At 37.2% G+C, this 22,094-nt stretch overlaps 1 long non-coding RNA gene across 2 annotated transcripts in view; it reads left to right on the forward strand.

The window, feature by feature from the left end:
- Window positions 1-257: 257 nt before the first annotated feature.
- LOC148018325 (uncharacterized) overlaps window positions 258-22,094 on the forward strand; it is a 73,148-nt gene continuing 51,311 nt past the window's right edge. For both annotated transcript variants that reach the window (XR_015687794.1, XR_015687793.1), the window contains exons 1-2: window positions 258-476; window positions 549-630. This is a non-coding gene — a long non-coding RNA (uncharacterized LOC148018325). The remainder of the gene's footprint in view (window positions 477-548; window positions 631-22,094) is intronic.

The following is a 22,094-nucleotide window of genomic DNA, read 5'->3' on the forward strand; positions in this document are numbered from 1 at the left end:
GCTATAGACCTAGCAGGATTAACGGATATCCGCTTCTCGGATACTCTTTTGCCTAGGCGGCGCGCGCTCTCCCACAGGTAGGCCATGCGTGATGCCACTGTCCACATAGCATATGCTAGGACTCGGGAGCCTGACCGTTTGCAGAAAAGTGCACGTCAATATTTATCTATTTCTTTCTTTCTCGTTCGCATGTATTTCTCTCTCCGCAATGCGCCCGCGGCCCTGCCCAGTGCCACATATCTTAAACATTATTTCTAACGGTGACTCATTTATGGTACATCCTTTCAAGTGAATGGCAGCCCACGAGAGCGCGCATTACGAGGACATGCTGAGCTCAGACGAGGGGATCAAAAGTCGAGAGAGAGAGAGAGAGATGGGCCGTGGCAAGGTCCAGCTGAGGCGTATTGACAACACAACCATTCGCAACGTGACCTTCTGCAAGCGCCGCTGCGGCTTCTTCAGCACGCCAGCCCCAGGCAAGCTCTCTTCAGTCGTTACAAGATAACTTCTCTCCACTGCAGTTCTATGACAGTGTCCCGTTCTCGCAGAGGTATGAAGGAGATTGTACAGCGATACTTGCGTCGCCAACTAGATTCAGCATCTACAGTTCAGTCGCACATTCAAGATCGAGTAAGAGTTTCTGCTGACGATCCCTTCTTGTCTACTCTCTGCTTATGATTTCGTTCATACTTCAAACTCTATGTAGATACTCTTTTTTGAACGTACATTAATTGAACTGTTAGACGTACAAAATTTTTGTACTTGAAGTGCGCAAGGTCGAGGTCAGTACAGACGTAACCTATGCAACTAGCAACTAGCTGGTCCTTGCAGTGTGTCCATCTAGTTCTGTCACACTACATATGTTTTTAAAAAATGCGAACAATTGCCTCTAGAAGAGTTTCATGTGAAGCTAAATTACACCATTATAAGCAAGAATTGCCTCCAAGAGAGTTTTTTGTGAAGCTAAATTATACCCTCATAAACGTGATCCACCCAAACTAGGATGACATAGATTAGGCTGCCCTTTTCTTTTGGGAGACTTCTTTCTCTGACCTTGATTGAAGAACTTGACCCCCTTATCCAAGCTTATATAAATTGATTCTAAGAGCTATTTGGGAACCTCTTTTATGAAAATTTACAAATGTAGAGACTCCTAATTCATAATGAAAACCTAAGATTTGATCACTAATATGTTGTCTACAACTATCTACTCTTTCCTTGAAATACATGCATTATGTTCCATTTTGTTTTCCATATGAATAAAGATTCATACACTTCCTTTCTCAAACATATGTAGCTAGGAAGCAATTAAGCCCACTGCAACATTTGATTAAGTTGCTCACTTTGAGTCTTTGTGTAATTTTGTTTCTCTCCTCTCTCTAGTCTCTTTTAGTCATGCTTAAAGCAATTTGCAATATTAAGTCAACGAGGGAATATAATTTATGGGTGTAACTATTTAATTTTGGTGGATGCCTCCCTTCCCCCCTACTACCCCACTCACTCATTAAGAATACTTAAGTTCTAGTAGGTACCATCTAGGAATCAAAAGACTTACCATGGTACTAAATAACTAATCATTGTAATGTAAAGGTTTTAAATTGAAGTGGCTATGTACTTCAATCTAAAGATAAGATATTTGGGTATGCTATTCATCTTTAGTGAAATATACAACAAGGAGATCATCATTAGTACCATTTATATCCTCTAATGTGAGTATACCACCTATAACAATCTTAGGGAGATGTTATGTAGCTGAGCTTTGGTCATGAAATATAATTTTTTTAAATGTTGACTACAAAGCTAGCATGAGTCCCATTCTAGGAGTGTGTTTCCATTATTTTGCCTATCATAAGAAAAAGTGGTATCAAGGCTTAAGGTGTAGAAGATATGCCTAGGTCTCTATTTTTGACATCTGAAATAGTTAGCAATCTTTGATATCCGATATTAGATGCTCACATGATCATTCTCCTCTTAAGATCTATGATAAGTACATGAAGCACATTGCACACATGTCCATTTGTGATGATGATAGATTTCCCAATTTTTGTGTCAAGAAGTAGACTGGAGAGAGAGGAAGAGGAGAGAGAAGACTGCAAAAGAGAGAAGAAAGAGTGCTGAAGAGAGAGAAATAAAGTGATGCAGAGAGAAAAAGATAGGAAAGAGAAAGAAGGCATTGAAGTTGTGAGGAAGATGAGAGAAGAAGGATAGTAATGTATTAATGTGTCAAAAAGATAAGAGAAATGTCCTCTCCATTTATACCAATGTCAATGTGACATGGCATATCATCAATATTATTCACATTGACAAGTGGACTAGAGAGAAAGGAAGAGGAGAGAGAAGATTACAGAAGAGAGAGAAATAGAGTGATGAGGAGAGAGAAAGATAGGAAAGAGAAAGAAGCCATTGAAGTTATGAGCCAGATGAGAGAGAAGAAGGACAGTAATGTATTAATGTGTCAAAAAGATAGGAAAAATTATATGTCCTCTCCTTTTATACCAATGTTAGTGTGATATGGTATATCATCAAAATTATTCACATACTAAATCCTTATTCTTCCCAGCTTCTTACAAGAATAAGTAACCATGGATCACAAACACTATGTCATGTGGCAAATTGATGTTTGATTAACATTCTAATGTGCTTGTTGATTGCTAGATAGGGATTATATTATCATAGGTTAGAGAAAGAGATGTTTTTTCAATCTATTGGGATTCTTCTATTGAATGGTTATTGTATTTAACTAAGTAACAATGGCATTCATGACCAATATGAGTACTATTTTTATCATATTTAGTAATGATCCTAGGGATTAAAACCTCATTATGTTTATCAAATTGTTGCAGATCATCAATCACTAGAGTAATAAGTAGATTCCTTTTAAAGGGTTTTATTAAACTAATACGAAAAGGGTTATGGGTTTGCCAGTGAGGTGGGATTTCTAATTGAAAAGAATTATCATTAATGTTGTGAACAATTCTAAAACGTCCATAATATCACCAAGCAAGTTTAAATTTGGAATATTGTTTAATATATTTCAATCTTTGTTTCTCTATTTGAAACCATATCAAATCGTTTTCTTTGAATGTCATAGATTTTCACTTTTTATTTTCTTGGAAAATGTACCACAATTATGATTGTTGACTCTTATCAATGACTTCATAAAATATTTTCATATGACTATTGGCTAATCAATTAGCTCTATGAGTACATAAGTGAATATGGTGGACATAGGTGTAGGTAATTCCTTATCATAGATTACCTCAAAAGGAATTGCTTACATTTATGTCCACCATATTCACTCATGTCTACCTATGCCGTCCATAGATGAAACTTTCCTACAACATAGACAAAAGATTCCTTAGCACAGGTGACTTGTTGTAGGAAAATTGAAGTATAGTTATTAGCCCTTTGAAGCAAGAAAAGATTATACACTTGTATGGATAGATGCTTCCTTTAAATTCTAGATATGGCAATCTTTCTAATGGCAAATGAAGTAGCTATATCTATAACTAGAATTTTTTAGCAATGCTATTAAATCTAAAGAGCTTACCTATTGACATTACATGAATACATTATATTATTGCAAAAATAGTTATTTGTATTCTAAAATTGTCACCATACATTACCAAATTCATCATCAGATGCATATGTAGAATTCATTGAGTCAAAAGTTTGATTTTGAATAGTAGAAATATGATTGAAGTAGACATTCTTGATCTTATCAAGGACAATTCTGTGACATGATGAAACATTGTCATGAGGTCTATGATTAAGTGTATCGAGATCAACATTAATGTGCTTAGGCTACTACTAATTTATAGGATGAAAGCTTTATATAAATGAAGCTAATTTAGAAACTAGGAAAGCACATTTTTAATGGGACATTGGTTAGTCTTAATATGAACTTCAAATCCCATAAGATAATGAAGCTTTATATAAATGAAGCTAGCTTAGAAAGTAGGAAAGCATGTTTTTAATGGGACATTGGTTAGTCTTAATACAAACTTCAAATCCCATAAGATAATGTTTCCATATGTCTACAGTATGCACAATAACTAGAAAATCATTTTTATATATTATTATTTGGTTTGAAACATTCACTTTTTAATTTTCATAGGCAATAGGATAGTCATTTTGCATTAACTTATCTATGTTTAATCCAGTAGTGTCAATCTCGACTAGAGAAAAAAATTGGTTTAAATCAAGCAATTAAAGTACAAGAGCATGGATCAAACAGCTAATCAAGGTATCAAATGATTTTTATTTGCTAGCCTTCTAATGGAAAACAATATCTTGTGTGAAAACAGTGTTAATAGAAAGCTATCAAATCAAAGGTAGTTTCTAGATTCTCTTTATGCTAAATACCAACATATAATAGAAAAACACGATGATAGAATTATTTTTATTAATAAAGATTTTTTTTATGAACATAACAAAAGTTACAAGCATATTTCATAAATCAAAAGGCATTAGAACAAACTCATAGTGACCCAATTGCATATGAAAAATTATTTTATTTATGTTAGTTGAATCCATTCTAATTCAATCATGTCTAGACTTTAAATCGAATTTGATAAAAATTTGGCTCCTTTTAAATTTTTGAGTAAATTATTAGTATAAAAAATAGATATCTATTTTTTACCATAACATTATTGAGTATTCATGTGTTCCAAAGGGTGAAGAGCTTTGTCTAATAAGAGATGTTTTCAAAACTTTAGTGACATGTCTCTGGATTTCTTTTTAATATAGTGGGCTATGCCTATAAGGTGTCTTGTACAAAGGACAAACTCTAGGAAATAATTGTATCTTATGATCTAAGTCTACTCTAGAGGATGGCAATTCTGGTAGACAGTCCTCTATAAATTAATGTTTACATGTGTCTAGGAAACATTGTTGTGTGGGATTAAGAGTAGAAGATTCAAAGTTCTCAACTTGAGTCATATAAATCATGCAAACTTTATTTTGCATTCTAAATGCACATTTAGCCTATATACGTATGATTAAAGGAAATAGTTAAAGCTCTAAATCGTGTTTGTAGAGTAATAGTTTGACTGTGAAATTCCAGAATTATTGTATGGGTGTGATAATCAATATCAAGGTTCTATTGATTAAAAAAAGGTATGCCCAATATAAGATCATAATATTGTAAAACATCTATCAAGAAATCACAAATTTCTTTATGTAAACTATGGTTATCTCCCATCCTTTTATTTTTCATGTATAATTATATCGAACTTCTTGAAAAGAAGATGTAACGTTATACAAAGATTGTGTGGTTTCTAATTGTAGTGTTTTAACCAACATTTTAGATGTGAAATTGTGTGAGCTATCATCAGCATATACAATACTTACATCAAACTTATTATTAAAACATTTTGTACAAACTAATGCATGTATGGAAATGGAATTACTTGATGATGGTTTTCTTCATTGGCTATCTCTTGTTGAAATGAATCTATTCATCTAATGAGATGTATAGTCTGATACCTCTTTTATATAATTAAGCTCCACTCTGGTAATATTCTTAGGAGACACCTTTGTGTGACAAGTATCACACACATGGAAAGGATTGATGCATTGGGAGCAAAAAACACAAGATTGCTACATTAATATTGGAAGTTTGAAGCTTATCCTTAGCTTTAGAGGCTTTAGTTCTAGCTCCATTTTGAAGTGACACATTTGTTGTACATGGAATTGTGCTTGTATCATTATGAAAAGAATTGAGAGACCTTTTCAAGGGGTGAGCATTACTTAAAAATTGATGCTTCTTTTCATTGTTATTTCAGACAAGATTAGCTATGATCTAGAATTATTTCTCCCTCATGAGCATAGAAGATAGTTTCATAAAGCAAAGAAGGTTGAAGGGTATGTGATTTTGTTTGAATTCCCAACTACAAATGATCTTCATATATTTGATGTAATATATCCTAAATAACATTTTCCAACACGTTGCAATATCTCTGTCTTTCCATGGTAAGTGGACCTAGTTACATTTAGCCTATAAATGACATTATGGTGGTAGAAATGAGTCTTTCACCTTGGACTAGAAGTCATCCCATATAGTACGCTTATCTATGGAGAACATTTCACAAAAGAAAAGCTTTATTGAAATAATCGTCAAACTAACTAAGCCATGACAATATAACTTTGGCATCTTTATAGCCACCAATTTTTGTAAATTGAAAATTCATATGGCTAACTCCTTTCTCCATTTGTGCTTGTTGTGCATTGTAAAAACTATGAAGAATGCGTTGTCAAGATAATGTGTGTGTATGCTTGGAAGACACTGGATCTTTGGTTGTGAGAGTAAAAAAGAGTAGTAATGAATAGATAGATATATAAGATGTTAGAGAGATTCTTAAATTAGGATTAACAATAGTAAGAGATTAGACAAATTCTTGTATGAGAGTAGAGATGATGATAGAGATTACATAAAGTAAAGACCAATGAGAGCTGAAACAACACACATGCAAGAGATTAAACGCTCAAAGTATCCCAAAACCAATCCTTGATTTAGAAAACTTGTTTACAATGAGTCTCCCATTTACTGTCTTTTGTTTCACCCTATTATACCCAAAAACTTGCACCAATTACTAGCTTATACTCTACTGCTCAAATGGAAAATCACATGGTTTTGTTGGTTCTTAAAGGGGGATAAAACTCTAGGTGCCTACTCAAAACTCTCCCTGATCCTTCTTCTCCCCTCCTCTCATCTGGAGTGTTGTTTGTTGCTTGAAACCTATGATCACACACCATTGGAATTCGAGAGCCCTTCTTTTTTAATGAGATTTTTCAAAACTCGTTGAAAAGCCACTTGCTCTCTATATGTTACCCTATTCTAGAAGTTTTCTAAACCTTTTAAGGATATCTATAAGTAATAATGTCCAAAATATCAAAAAATAGACTGAAATTGTCCAAAAATCTCATCATTTTGAACCATCCATACTATGAACAATAACATAAGAAAGCTAAATGATGATGCACTCGAGGATTTTTCAGAGTGTCCGTATAGTGGCATGACATCCACCCCCTCCTTTGAATGTGCACATCCTCCAATATGTACCACCATTGCATCCACTTGGATCAAACACCCAAATACTGTTAGAGAGATTCTTAAGTGAGGAGTAATGATAATAAGAGATTAGGTAATTTTTTATATGAGAGTAGAAATCATGATAGAGATTACATAGAGTAGAGACCAACAAGAGATGAAGTAACACATATATAAGAGACCAGAGACTCAAAGTATTCCAAAACCAATACTTGATTAAGAAAACCTATTTACGATGAGTCTTCCCTTCATCGTGTTCTATTTCACCCTGTTATATCAAAACACTCATACCAAATACTAGCTTCTACTCTACTACTCAGACATCAAATCGGGTGGTTCTGTTGGATTTGAAAGGGGGTTAAAATCTCAGGACACCTAATTAGAACTCTCCTAGATTTCTCCTTTTCTTCTCCTCCCATTTGGAGTGGTGTTTGCTGCTTGAAAACTGTGATCACGTGTGACACGAATTCACGAGTCCTTCTTTTTACATGAGGTCTCCAAAAGTGGCCGAAAAGTAACTTGCTTTATACAAGACACCCTATTCTAGAAGTTTTCTACACTTTTTTACAATATTTGCAAGAAATAATGTCCAAAATATATAAAAATAGGCTAAAATTATTCAAAAATCTCGTAAGTTTGAATCATCTATACTATGGAAACTAACACTAATTACTTATGTTATATTCACTCTCTAGATTAATAAGAAAGACGGATGATGATGCAATCAAGGGTTTTTCACAATGTGTCTACGTAGCAACACGACAGTATCTTATGTAATCATCTTCATCTTGGGATATTTGGGTCCATTCTTGTTTATGTTCTTATAGAACATGTGCGACCTAAGTTAAATTATATTGAATTGAGTCGACTTACCACTAAAGAGTAACTTCTAGAAAAGAAAAATAGACTAATTAGTAGATGTTGGAATCCATATCTTGAGATTTTGATGTGTAACTCTTACTAGAAAAAATAGACTTAGTAGATGTTGGAATCCATATCTTGAGATTTTGATGTGTAACTCTTACCAGAAAAAATTTCTTATCACAACTTGTAAAGATAGTGCAACAACAACAAATAGGTAAGACTTTGAGATACAAATCCATGATGGTAAAGAAAATTATCTCTTTAGACATAGATACGCTCTTGAATATTCTTGTGTTTTGACAATTAAATGTCAAGCTAAATCAATCACTTGGTAGGTATGCTAAGTGAAAAGGAAGGGCAATAGAGGTCTTGAATGGTTATTAAATATAAGAATATAAAGTTTTGAGTAAGGAGATGGAAACCCTGATAAGATTTAATTAAGAATTTAGGGTTATAAAACATTAGAGGCTATTGCTAGTCACAATGTAATTAGAGTAGTGAGAAAATTATTATTTTTTTCATTTTCTTTTGTTTTAGGATGAAGTAACTATAATGTACACCTTCTATAGACATACATCTTCAAATTGATAGGTAAAAAATATTTAGTGAGGAGTCAAAGATTGCGCGCAATGCATTTTTCAATGTAGTAGCCTATTAGAAATATGCAAAGAAAGTGGGAAGACTAGATATCCACATCCAGTCTAATGTCAATCAATAATATTTTAAACCCATCCAATTATTGATGACCCTCAAATTTGCTCTCTAGCCTTGAAACTTTAACCTCTCTTCTCTTCTCTCTCTCTCTCTCTCTCTCTCTCCAGCCCTAAAGGCTGTCAAACTAGAAAATCTATTTTCTTAATAGGGAAGAGAATGTGTCATGAGAATATGCTTTGAAAAGGCATCCATGGAAGTTAAAAGCTTCTCTCCTTTCTAGTAAAGGTAAGGAGACTTTGTCGTCATATAGAGAGGAGAAAGAGAGTGCTTATCCTTCAAGGAGATGAGTACAAGATCCAACTAAAGAGGAGAACAAGACATGGAATTAAAAAATGGATATTTGTGTTTGCAAAGTGGGAAAAAGCATGAATCTCTAAGAGTAGATATGATTCTCTATAACAACATGTCCACTAATCGGTGTTGAACTATGATACAAATGCTATTAATCCACCATAAACCAAAAATTGATAGCTCTCTTGCACAAAATTAACACCGTATACACAAGAAGAGAAGAAAATAGAAGGAAATATAAAAGGCGAGGTATGCCACAAATTGGGTGCAATCTCTCCTCCATGCATTGAGAGGGCTCTTTTTAATGCATATATTCACTAAATTTTATTCACATTGTGCCCAAAATAGCTTAGTGCATTCATACTTTATTCTCTTTTTGTGAATGACTACACTTTCTTTAGGCTAAATAATAATAATAATACCCAACCTTCGAAGTCATAATAAAATGATATAGCGCTCTAAGTGCGCAAGTAATATATCACTAGAAGAATACCAATAAAAAAATTTCATAGACCATCCAATGCTTCATAATTTCCATGGCTTTGTCCAATTCTTTGATCTAAATATTTGACTACCAACAACAAAAAACACATTAATCCACATTATGTTCATCTCACACTGTGTGATTGGTGCTCTATATACTGACATGTGCAACAAGTCATGATTGTGTATCCCATGGATGGAAAATAAATATTCACAAAAGAAATAACAATCAAGTACCTAAGCTTAATAAATGAAATGAAACTTTCTTTGGGGGAAGGGTGGTAATAACCTAGTTTAACTCTTAATTATAACAAGCAAATAAATTCACACATATTAAAATAAAAATGTTATATCCTTTGCCCTCAAAATTTAGCATTCCTTTTGGTATTTGTTAATCTTATATTCAAATGAATATAATATTCTAAGATTCATCAACAACCTCTACTTGTTCAAATTCCTCTTGTTGTCACAAATGACCAATAAGCCTTCAAACTGAATTGCCCCTACGTTTGCTCAAGAAATTATCCGTCACCATGCTCCTTGGGTGACATTGCTAGAATTTGTTGAGAGATATGAAATGGCTAGAGGATGATAGACAATACTTAGAGGATAGAAAATTTTGACTTCCATTTGAAGAAATGGAAAACATAATTTATTGCCTTATTTAATAAGCCATGAATGTTGTCTCCACTAATACGGAACACCAAATATGTCATTGCTTGTTGGCTGTAGTAAGCCTCAAACAATTATTTTCTACAACTATAGGATCTTCGGTTGATGTCATTTTTACCAAATGCTAATAGTGATGGCTATAAAATGTCTCACATAGCTAGTGCTAAAATGTGTTCAATTTTTCTAGAGGATACCTACATTAGCATGCACGATCGAGGATACTAAGAAGTATTAATATGGTTTAGTAACCTAGTACATAGGGTTTAATTGACTTGATCTTTCTTAGAAAGAGTGGAAAACAAAAAAAAATATTAAAAGATATAAATGTATCCTCATTAGATCACAAAGAAGTAGCTCATGTATGCCTCTATTGCACTCCTTAGTGGTAGGGTTCAAATAGTATTACATTAAGCCATGAGGTCATGAGCATGTACTCTCTAGCTTTTTGAATTAAAAGAGGTTCTCAACCTATCAATTCAATGGGATTCTCTCTCTTTTCCTTAGCAAATATTCCTATGGGTTCTCAATCATGTAATCATTGGCTAGAAGCATGAATTTCCTAACTCACCTTGCGACGTAGTCTCTTTCTCTCAATTTCTTTAAGTCTTCACTCCCTCAATTGATTCTCTAAGGGCTCTTAATCTTGACAACTAATGATAATGTCAATAAACAAAACAACCTAAGGGTTCATCCCAATTTGATCTCCCAACCACCCTTCAAGGAACAAAATCCTAGATCCTAGATGACATCTAGTGCTTCTTCCTCTCAAAGTAGCATATGTGGAGAGTATTTGAATGTTGGTTTATTATTTTTGTTTCAAAAAACTTCTCTTTACATTCCATCTAAGATCTTATCTCCTTTAAGAATTAAGAGCACAAACCTTAGCTTTATATATAACAACCATGTTGTAAGGGTATTCTTTTTGAAAAATTTGGACATTCTTATTGTCATTTTAGAATATCCTGCATCATTTGACGAACACTTTAGCTCTAGACAAGACTATGGAAGAACTTTTCAACCATTGTGAATCTCACGTGGATGCAAGAAGTATTATTCTAGAAACTTTTGTATATCTCTATTGTCATCTTAGAATTGCATGCATCATTTAATGAATACTTTAGCTCTAGATAGGAATATGAAAGAACTTTCCAAGCATAGTGAATCTCAAGGACACTAAGAGTTTTGAAAAACTAAATTTCTCAATAACATGAGGCATAAAAAGGTGTGAACTATAGGACTCAACAGGATTAAACCCCTACCACCATATTTGTTAATCTTTGAGCATCTAATCCCTTAGCACAATATTTGTTGATAGAAGAACAACATGCTAGCTTACATTAAGAGGATGTCTCTCTACTTTAAGCTAGACTTAGAATATATCCATGCGATCATGGATAGAAGCTCAATTTGGACTTCTTCATCCATGTTTTTCTTTTATTACATCTATTAATATTGTTATTTTAAGGTTTGGGGTGGGAGTACCACATGGTAGCTTTCAAGAATTCCAAGTGGCATGCTGTCAATCGGCCCAACCCTCTCTCCCCTTTTCTCTTTGTAACAAAGAATCTTGACTTAGTGATGTTTTTGGCCTCTCTCTCTCTCTCTCTCTCTCTCTCTCTCTCTCTCTCGTGAGCTTTTTGTATTATGTTCTCTCTCAAGCCGGGCTTTATACATTTCCAACGAACCATCTGACTTGCATTTCTCTTTATAAACCCATTTGCTTAAAGACATCGAGTACAACCTAATGCGTTGAACTTGTCTACACTTTGGACTTGCCTCTTTCCACCTATTCACTCACGTATTCTAGTTTGGGCATACCCCACATGGCCATGGCATTCTAGTGATTTCTTCTAAGAGAATAAATAGAAAAATTGGGATCACCCAAGAAAAGTCGAGTACCCCCAACATCTAACAATAACACAAGAGGGGAAAAGAGAAAGAAGAGCTCAATTATTTGGAGCACCATTGACAAGGTGATAGACTTTACCATGAAGAAGGGTCTAAAGGCACTCCTAGACATGTGCAAAATGCAAGTCACGGTATGGAAAATATCAAAGAGACAATGCTAGCAATGTGTAAAAAAACCACACAACAAATCAGGTGGGACGAGATGGATAAGAAGTTGTAAGAATGGAAGAAAGAAAAATACAAGAAGATTATAACATACTTCACCTCTTGGAAAGGCGAACATTGAAGCCTCTCTCTAAGAGAGAATAGATTAAGGAGCTCTGGCATGAGATCACCAAACATCCAAACCAACTAAACCTTCTTAAGAGAGAGGAGGGAGAAATAGCTGAAGAGATGCCCAACAATGTGCAAATTGAAATAGATGAGCTAAAGACATGCATGATAAAGAAGATTAATACATGGGTGACTCTAGTGAAAGAATCACAACTAGAGGTGGCTGAAAACACTAAATGGATCGGCATGGCAAAGAATATGCCAACAAAGAAGGAATGACTTGTAGAGAAGTAAAATTAGAGCCTTGCACACTGGGGTGGTTGGGTGGAAAGAGGGAAACAACCCCCTAGAAGATGCCACAAGCATATGCAAAAAAAGTGGGAGCGGAGGACGCCTCCACAATAAAAGATGCATGGTACATAGGGAAGGATCTAGAGAAGGGATGGCCCCTTATCATCAAAATTTCTCATTTGAAGTCATGATGTGCCTTTCTCTCTCCAAAAGGAAGGGTCTAGAAGGAGAAAAAGTATACATTGAGGATGATCTCACAATTGTCTAGGTAGCCCACTATAGGGAGTGCATGCCACATATTATGGAGGCCCACAAATCGGGCAAATGGGTGATATACAGAGATATGTACATCATTATCACAAACATGTACTAGTGATCAGGCATAACCTACGATACACAATTGAAGTCCACAGTGTGGAACTATAATGCATGAAGATATATGTAGGGCTATTCAAAGAGACCTTTATTGATAGGGCTATCATCCTATATATAGAGATACACTAAAGTTTAAGCACATACTAGCTAGAGATGAGAGGATATATATGGGAGATGACATGCCATCCTAGAGCCTAATCTCATGGGGAGGGAGTATAGGGTTTGGAAAACTAGCTATTCTATATAGGGAGGAGCTACATCGTATGGTATAGTTCATGTGGAGATATGAGGAGGTTCACTTCATGTGGATCCAAATACCTATAGATCACCCCCATATATACATGGTGGTGTGTTACGTTGCCCTAGCATATTCTGCATATGCATCATAGGGGGAAAAATCACCATATCTACCATTATATGAGGACATTATGCATTATTCTAGCATTAGAGATGTCCTATCAACAAGGGATCTCAATGCTTGCACAAGTGAAAGGCTGGTTCCCTTCTTTGAGAGTCAGGACCACATGTATAGAGAGATACAACTAGAGGAGATGGAGGGCTACATATCACATGACAAAGATGAGTGTAGAGATTATCATGACCACCTCCTAGCCTTGCGAGGTGAGGGGCACATGGATTAGCCATCCTTAATAGATTTGATAGATGGCCTAGATTGGAAGCTCTCACATGCTTTCCACACAAGCATGCATCCAGATGTATAAGAGGAGCCTCCTCTGGAGGGTCTATATAGAGACTAGAAGAAAGCATGGTGGACTTCATCCTAGGGCCCTTATCCCTCATCCCTGACATATAATCATTTCAGTTGTTCCCTGCTTCACTAGCAGTGGAAGTCGACCATGTCTACCCATAGCTTATCATCACTTGTAGATATTATGTCATCCCTCTACTTGTTGAGATTCAAAATTAGTAGTACTTATGATTGACACTAGATAGTTGTAGTCTAGCTAGATTAGACATATGTGTGCATTGAATAAGTTGGGTAGGTTAACTATAGTCAATTAAATATGGTCAATTGATAGATCTATCTCTTTACACTATTGTTACTCAATTAGTGTGGACTACATAGTGTGATGGAATAATGAAAGAATTAGAGAGTACAGTGTTCTTTGAGCTTTGCAGCTCCACGTCTTTGTCTATATGTTCCCCATTCTTTTGACCTGGTATTATGTAATATTTTCGTTGTAAATATTTCCAACCCGTACGATACTCATGCAAGGGAATGCCAGCATTGAATATTTGGACAGTGAAATTGTACAATCTCCATTGGCATGAACAAGACCAAAGTCAATGAAACCCACTTATGCTCGTGTAAACCCTCTCTTGGAAAGAAATCAAGATGAAATTTTGATTTATGGCATTTCTTTTCTAATTATCCAGCCAACGATTGTGCTGGAGGAGAGAGAGGGGAGGTGCTATGACTAAAGCATCTAGCTGGAGCCATGGGGGGGCTACTGTCCATGCAGTCAGGCACGTGGAGGGAGGTAGGTACCTCTCCCCCTTGCTATAAAAGCCATGGCTATGGGTTAACAGGGACGGGCGGGGGTGGAGAGAGGGTAACGCTGCGACTAAGAAGGGGGTAAGGCTGCCGTGGGGAGCCGCGCCACTCTGCTGGCCGTGAAGGAGGAGGCGGCCATGAAGGAGGAGGCGGCCGTAGAAGAGGTGGGGCCTATGTGAGAGAAGGAGGCTGTGACAGACTATGGTGGCCATTGTGTTGAAGGGGAGAAAAAAAGGCTGCGCGACAGGCTGCTTGAGAGCGCCATGTGGAGGAAGGAAGAGAGAGCTGCGTTGCACTGCCACAGCTGCCGTTGAGTCTAGAACGCTCTCGCCTGCTATCGTGAAGCATGACCGCTATCAAAGCTCCCATCCTCTATCTCCACGCCACGTAGCTGCCTGAAGCTTCTTAGAAGCTTCTCTAGGAAGCTTCTAAGGGGGCTTCTTTAAGCCCCCTTCCTATTGGGATCAACCACAAGCCCATTTTACCCTGGGTTTTTAAAGCCCCTTCCTGTGGATTCCCAATAAAGCCCATATTATCCCCGGTTTTTTTTAAAAGTCCCTTCCTATCGAATCTCCATAAGACCATTGTACCCCGGGATTTAAGTCCCCTTCCCATAGCATCCACCACAAGCAAATCTTTACCCCCGATTTTAAAGCCCTTTCCATTAGTTTCTCAATAAGCCCATCCCTCCCGGCTTTGAAGCAAAGGAAGCTACTAAAGCCCTAGCCTCGGTTCTTGTAAGAAGAAGAGGGGTTTCTCTAAACCCTTCCCACTCGATTTCCCCCATAAACCCATCTCTAAATTTTCCCCCCACACTCCCTCTCCACAAAGATCTTTATCCCCGAAACTTCTATGAAAGGAAGGAGAAGTTCATAAGTCCCCATTTCCGCAAAGCCCATAAAACCATTCCTAGCCGGAATTTCAAGGAGAAGAATCTCTCAAGCCTCTGTTTCCGCAAGGCTTTCGCAAGAACCCTCTCACGAATCCCTCTTTTCCAAAAGAAAGAAGGCCCAAGCTCCGAACCCTAAGGCCTTCCAAATCCAAATTCCACAAGTCAAGGAACCATACCTCAAAGGGATTTGCGCGTACAAGGGAGAAGGCCAAAAATCATAAGACTGCGAGCCAAGGCAAGAAGTTCGAATTCCCGAAGGCAAAACCAGAGGTCAAATTCACGATGGCCCCTAAAAAGGTACAAGGTGCAACCGCAAGAGGATCATCTCGGAATATTCATGTGGATATTTCACCGAACCCACAAGTCCAGGTTTTCTTTCTATTTTTGATTCACGTCAAAGTATTGCAATTATGCATGGTTAATTTATGGAACTAGGATGCACTTTTGCGATTGAAATACTTTGGCTATTTTAAAGGAAGTAACACATGATCGAAGATCGGTCATTTGTATGTTTCAATGGAATGAATGAAAGATGTCTATAGCAAGTTGCTTCAGTGCATTGCAAAGTAACGAATCTAGAACAACTAATGACTATCATTGCAAAGTCGAGATTGCGTAATGCTCAATCAGCGCGTACGAATATTTCATTCAAAAATGAAGTTAGGGAAAGGCTGCATGGTTTGTTTAAACATAAAAACTTAAAAGCTTAGTAGCATGAGTCGTGAATGCATACCCTAGTAGGACCAATGGAAGTTATGCGAATTTTATCATGTGCTTGGTCTTAACAAGAAAAATTAGGGATTGCAAATCTAGAGGAAATGAATCACGTGCTTACATGAATTATGACGTAATGCAACTAGTTTTTCCCCTCTTTGATCAAGACAATATCTTTAGGAATGGCTTGTCCTTGTCATAAGACAAGTAAATGGGTTTACCCAAAACACCTAAACCGCAAAGGACTCATTTAGGATGGTTAAATCGATACAATATACTCCAAGTGCTAGCTAGGGTTTAGCACATTAAGGACTTGACCTAGTTTCACGCACCTGTTACCAAGACGAACCCTTAAACCAAAGGTCCTACCCACATTCACGGAATGTAGGGTACAATTGGACGCTCATGCATAAAACGATCTAAGGTTTCTACCCTAAGGATCACTCGTTCAAATGATGAAACTCGGATTGAGTTGGAATTCCTAGGACCGAACGTTGTTGGCCTAGTGCAATTAGGAATGGGTTGGGTAAGAAGACACCCTAAACCCTGCTTCTCGTCTGGAGATAATTCCGTGACCATAAAACGCCATTCAATGGGTGAAATGATCCCATAGAATAGATGCGACACTTGTGCAAAAAGTTGCAACGTCGCATAGACTTGTGATTTGTTCACAAGAGAGTTTTGCCATTTCTTGAAATGGGGTTGGCAAGTTCTTGTGCAAGTTTAACTTGCAAGAGGATGAGTAATCATCCTGTTACATCACCTTTCTTGGGGAAAAATTGCCAAGTAAAGGAAAGTTAGGTATTTTCTTGGAAGCAAATGATCAATCAATAAATTGGAGCGACATGGTCGCCAGGATTTACTATTAATAAAACCTAAGGTATTGGTTAAGTTGGGTTAACAGGGTATGGCCCTAACCCAAGGACAAAAGGGTGAATAAACAAACCCTTGGGGATCCTGCCAAGTCGCAATTGATCCTGGATCGAATGCTGGATGCATTCGGAGAGAAGGATTCACTCCTTAACAATTGGCAAATTAAACGACTACTGGAATTGATTGTGCTTGTAACAGTTTAGGAAGCACTGTTTGCATTGTTTGCTCAAAGAACTAAAGGATGAAATGATATCTAATGCTTCAGGTTGAAAGCCTGAAAGGAGAGGCAGCTTCAGTTACCCCCGATTGCCTGCCTGACCCTAACCAAGGGGGTTGTTGACCACGCCGGGAACGTGGACCGAACCCGCCGCGAGAGGTCTTTCCGTTGAGCTCTACTTGGAGCATGAGGATGCTTGGGTGCCAGGGGGACTCTGGCTGTAAATCCCTCGCCTTCCGGGTCCTGCACAAGAGGCTAACGTGACTCCGGATTGGATCTCGAGGCCCGCATACTAGTCTACGGGCGGAAGCTTGGAATAGTAATCCCTGGCGGATTACTGGATAGCCTTCGGGCAGATTATGGACAAGCCTATGGGCGGAACTCCTTGTATTTCAAAGATAAAATGATGAAATGATAATAAAGAATTTGTCTGACATTGTTTTTCTATGTCATGTGATAAGATTATGTGAAGGAACCAGTGCTTAATAGGAGTAATTAAAGAAGCTGATTTTTTTATGTCAAATTAATGTGTTAGATAATTACATAACTAAAACAAACCGAGGAAAGTGCGGAGGATGGGCCATGGGTCCGTCCTACGGTTGGGTGGTCCCGATTAGCCAGGAACTTTTCTTAAAAAAATCTCGAAGAACAGCGGGATGATCATCATCATCAAAACGAATAACGAGAGCGATGATCTAGAGTTACGTCTTACCCTATTTTATGTTGTTTTAGGGGAACGGAATGGGACTATGCCTTATGGCAAAGAGGTTGAGCCTTGCATCCCTCTCGTTTCCCATTCTCCTTGAACCAAGTGCAGCGTGAATCTGCTTCGGACCTGGCGTTTCTGCGTAAAGTAGTTCGCTCGGGTCTGACGCTAGTTGCTGTTAGCTAATGACCAAATCATGAAAACCCTAATTCAGGTCGATCCTAAGTGGGAACGGCCAGGATACTTCCGCTACGTGGCAGACGCGGGAAGACCTAGATCGCAAGTCCCGTAACATTCCATGGGAATGCCGGGCGGAGCTTTCTAGATATCCTTTCCGATGGACTGCTAAGACGTGTCCTGGATGATTCTAGTGGACACGTTACATATTAGATCACGAGATCTCATCTTCCTGGTGTGAAGAAGCTCAGTCTAAGGTGGAGGGTGACTTAGATATGCAACATGTGGAAAAGATCGGCCTACAACATTGGTAGCCATAGCTTGCAATTGAATAGTATGCATGAGTGTGATTTTGGAGCCAACATTTGTCAGAGCTTATTGAGGCTTGTAAAGAAGGTTTATTGGTTTGCAATGGAGCTTGTGGTTGAGCTTAGCATGACTAGCATTCACATAAGTATGACATCGTGACTAGTAAACATTTTTGCATGTTTCCTTAATGTCAAAGTGTGTAGCACCAAATTGAATAGGGCATTCATCTTTAGCCCTTGTGGTTGATGTGCATATAGCTTATATTGTAGAGCCAATCTATTACTTCTTAAGTGCTCAATGAAGAGCCATAGGCAATAGCTAAACAACATACATGAATCAGCATATGAAGCTAAAAATGTGCGTTAACATTGATCAATAAACTTCAATCCATTAAATGCTTGACATTAGCATACCCAACATCAATGAGATAGTTGGCAACTAACATCACAACATTCTTGTACATCTATAGCATGGCTATGAGGAGATGAAGCCTGAAATTGAAGGTATTTGACAAGCAAGGTGTTGTCCCAAATTTGTGATAACTTATACGTGATGTCTGAAACATATTAAAGCATGTATTAATGATCATTAATTCTTGGATACTATCACATGATTGTGGGATGGTCTATGGAATGCTATCAGCACTAAACACTCAAATCAGGATTGATTTATAGCTGGTTATAATAGAGAGTCGGATTTTTACAAGCTGTGAGAAGTTAGCTCTTTGATCATTGCTACTAGTTATATGGACAACCATTGATGCTCATATGTCCTTCTATTGAGTCCCAGAGGCTATGTTATATGTCAAATATGTTTTGAGGTTGTTATGAGAAGAGAATACCTTGAATATTGTAGATTTTTTGCAGTTCGTTGCTTCAAACTATATCTCTCATTTAATGTTGAAAGATATCTACATGAACTATATGCACTCAATGGTACCTACTAGAAATGCTACTACACATAGATGTTATGACATATATTTAGAGATGCTTGGCATATTATAAGCTGAAATATCACTCATTATTGAAAATATTTTATTTTCATTAACTCTTGGATTGAAACTATCAGAACAATTGCATTTGTATGCTACTTGACTGAAAAGTTTTTGGATTTCTTATGAACTGATGTCTACTACGTATCTAGTTGAGCTCGATTGAACTGAATGTAGTGTACCTATAAATGTACATGAGTTTCTTGGATGTTACACAAGCATTTTAATTAGTGAATAGACATCTTGGACTACAAGGACTTAGGCATTGAGAAATTGCATACTATAATGAATATTGTAGGTGAAGATATGGCAAATGCAACATGTACTGACAATATTAATTAGTAATAGATACTGACAATATTAATAACAAGAACTTTTCCCTATGAAAGTTCAGGATGCAAAACTTAGTAATAGGAAGAGGGTGCTCAAATATTTGCATAGGAGATGAAGACAATGAACCAACACTCCTACAAAGGAATCCTACTAGAGAGCAATTGAGAGCTCATAGGTAGTGATTAGAAAGAGCTAGCCAACTGTTACACTAGTTCTATTTATGCGTCTTGGATGCAATGGCTATGTAGATTACTAGTTGTTAGTCCTTGAAGGATGCTTAGAAAATTCTCATGAAGAATTATAGCTATATTACTCATGCACGGAAATATGGCTCAAGCAGTAGTTTAATAATATGACAAAAATGATAGGAGCATCTAGGCTTATACAGTGGAGATTAAAACCATTGAAGATTAGCTTGCTACTATTGGTTCCAAAATTGATGATGATGACATGATCGTAGCCACCTTGAATGGTTTGGGAAAGCAATACAAGGCCTTTGACTCTTCTTCAGTCATAGGTACAATGCACTTATGACGAGAATCCAAGTTCCCATGCTTGAAAGCATCATGATAGAAGCCCTAGAGAAATTCAACCTAAATGCTTATGTTCGAAGAACCATCAAAACTTTCAATAGCCAAGGCGCTAGCATCCAGCCAAAATCGGAAGGGAGCGAGTCACCAACTCCCACTTCTGAATCTGACCACAGAATGCCTGCATCCAAAGCATCAACCATAGGGCTTGGCATGGTACTAACCACCATTATCCAAGAGGTGGGGGGAGAAGTAGAAGGTGAAGAGGAACTGGGGGAGACCCTTGAGAGATTGCAACTCCACGAGAAGGATCAATCAAGCAAAAGAACACTGAGCGAGAGTGGAGAACAAGAGACACCACCTAGGTGAGGAGGGCCAAGGACAAGCCCCCTTAATTTGGATAATTTACTTTATTTGTTGTTGCATGAGGAAGTTAGGCTTGGCTTGAATAGGATTCTAGTACCTCTCAGAGTAGAGATATTGTATTCTACTTGAGTTAGTGAGCTAGAGGTGGTAGAGCTCGTGGACCTTTTCAAGGTCATGGTGACACTTGGAATACCTATGGACAGCAAGAATAAAATGCACAGTAAAGTTTAAATGCACAAGACCAATGAGGTTCAAGATTCTTCAGAGGTAGGGGAAGATCAGCTAGAAATAGAGGTGGTTCTTAGCAATCCCATGATGAGTTGAATAGAGATAAATATTATCATTATTGTGATAGATATGGACACATTGCAAATAATTATCATAAAAAACAAGCTAACTTGAAAGTAGCATGGCAACTATGCATCTTCTAGTAACACTTATGATGATAAGATAGATAAGTTGTTTGCTATGTAGCATGTTTCTAAGGATATGCTTAAGGTGTCAAGCATAATGAAAAGTGATATATAGACTCAGGTGCATCCAATCATATGATTCTCCATGGTGAGTGGTTTGATGAGATGACTATAAACTCACATGGCTATGTATGCATTGGTGATGATACATAGCATGATATTCAACATACAGGTGTGGTACCATTATTTATGTATGATAGGAAAAAGAAGAGTTTGTATGATGTGTTACATGTGCCATCTATCACTAAGAATCTACTATCTGTCAAAATAGAATCTGCAAGTCAAACTCAATAGAGATGGTTATTTTATAGAAAAGTATGGAAACTACTACAAACTAGTTGTTAAAGGCAAAAGAGATGGTAGGATGTTCACTTTGGATGCATCTATTCCTAGGTTAAAGGCAACCATATTTGCCTATGATAATGGAGCAATTAGAGATGTCAAAATTTTGCATAAGCATGTAATGACGAGTCCGGCATGAAGATCGAGACAATAGGTGTTCCTTAGGAACAAAGAGGGAGAGAGTGAGTGAGAGAGTAGAGCAGAGGGTGTGCACATTTTTAGGTACAATGACAAGAGTGTACCTTTAGGTTTTTAGATAGATATATATATGTAAGTACAAGTGCTAAGGGTTTGTTCACACCCGAGCACATTTGAAGGCACGAGGGCCTTTATTTCCAATAGCCTCCCACCTAAAGGCACTGTGCCTTAAGAGGAGAAAAGAATCAGCTAAGTCTAGGTATGTACAAAGCTAAAATACATATATCTATCCACCTCTATAGGCAATGAGAAAACTGCTCTGCTCGAAGACCCTTCGTGAGAAGGTCTGTAGGATTATAGTTTGTATGCGCTTTGACAAGCCCAATGCTCGTGCTATCAAGTACAATTCTAAGGAAGTGGTACTTCACATTTATGTGCTTTGTCTTTGCATGAAAGACAAGATTCCCTGCTAGTATGATAACACTCTCACTATCACAATGGAGAACATGTAACTCTGTGATGCCAAGCTCTCCCACTAGACATTGTCGCTACGCATAGGGTTAAAGGTCACCACAAGGGTTTGGCAAGAAAATTG

This window comes from Lygodium microphyllum, chromosome 21 (genome assembly GCF_053477565.2).
Source record: "Lygodium microphyllum isolate KBCC chromosome 21, Lygodium_microphyllum_v1.1.10, whole genome shotgun sequence".
NCBI lineage: Eukaryota > Viridiplantae > Streptophyta > Polypodiopsida > Schizaeales > Lygodiaceae > Lygodium > Lygodium microphyllum.